This window comes from Pezoporus wallicus, unplaced genomic scaffold, assembly GCF_028554395.1.
Source record: "Pezoporus wallicus isolate ANWC-B61680 ecotype Strahan unplaced genomic scaffold, APGP_CSIRO_Pwel_v1 scaffold_2584, whole genome shotgun sequence".
In the NCBI taxonomy this organism is placed as follows: Eukaryota; Metazoa; Chordata; class Aves; order Psittaciformes; family Psittacidae; genus Pezoporus; species Pezoporus wallicus.
The window spans coordinates 5,861,028-5,862,351 of NW_026642851.1; positions in this window are offsets into that span (position 1 = coordinate 5,861,028).

Below are 1,324 nucleotides of genomic sequence, written 5' to 3' on the forward strand. Positions count from 1 at the left end.
CGACCAGTCACTCTGCACTCTACCCTATAGGTCTAGTATTCTCACAATGCTCCACTTCTTTTTTTTTTCTTTTTTTTTTTAAGACGAATTCCACTTCATTATTTTTATAAAAGCACAACTTTCCCTTACCTCCTACCTCTATAAAGTTGTTTACTACTGCACCCTCCTCATTTTTCATCCACTACCTCCACTTTTGTTCTTCCTTCACTGTAAGATAGATGGTAAAAGGCCTGAGCATCAGCATGCATTGGCTTTCATCCCCCGTTTTGCCCACTCACATTCTGCATCGTTGGATTACCTAGGATCTGAATAAAAGCTAGGATGCAGCTCCCCTAGGCAATGAACAGCTGTATTAAAGGCTGACACACCAGAATTCATTTGCAGGCACTATGCTGCTGGGTGCAGGTTGGGGTGCAGTGGGATGCATGGCCATTGCTGGCCTCAGCATCGTACAAAGGGAAACGGGGCAGGAGTCAGAGCAGAATGGCCAGCAATGAGAACAGCAAGTACTTCTCCCACAAAAGCCTGAGGTTCCCTTCCTGGGCTCAGTGCAGAGGGTGGCTTTGCTGCAGCTTTGGCTGTGCGCAAAGGCTGGAGGAGTTCACCATCCTTTGTGTCTTTGTTAGTCATGTTCCCAGCATCTGTTTACCCTTCTATAAAATGGAAGAGTACGACACAGGATGCCATGAGCCTTTGGAAAATAAGACACTTTCGAGATCCTTGGCAGAAAGTGTAAAAACTTGGTGTGCATGCTGTTTTCATTTCATACTTTGCACCTGTTTTTATCTGGAATCAGTGTCAATGTCATCCTGTTTGTGGATATTGGGAACCGCCTCTTCAACCTTCCCTGCTATTTGCACTGCAAGGGCAAACTAGAAAATACTGCCTCTTGCAAGCCCAAGCATTCAGCACGATCTCCCAACCCCCCGAAATGACTCAGTAGATCCAAGCCTCCTCCCTGCTGTGTAAACAGGGGTACGTACGAGCAAGGGCAGGCAGGATGCACGCATCCACCGGCTCCCGTTTGTACTTTGAGCCAGCGCTGGCACACAGCACTGCTGGACCTTACTCTAAGGCGGAACGGGCTTCTGGGGCGCACGACCAGCGGGTGGCGAAGCAGAGGCCCAGCGGCAGTGCCCACAGTTGGACCGGTCCCCGCAGGGATGCAGTGGGTCACTTCTCTCCTCTGCTCCCGCTCCCCCGGCCTGCGGTGCCCCGGGTCCCGCCCCCTTCGCACCCAGCCCGCTCCCCCCAGTCCACCGCCCTCCCCCATCCCCGGCGCCGGGCCGCGGCGGGGAGTCCCGCCCCGAGCTGGTGGGAGCTG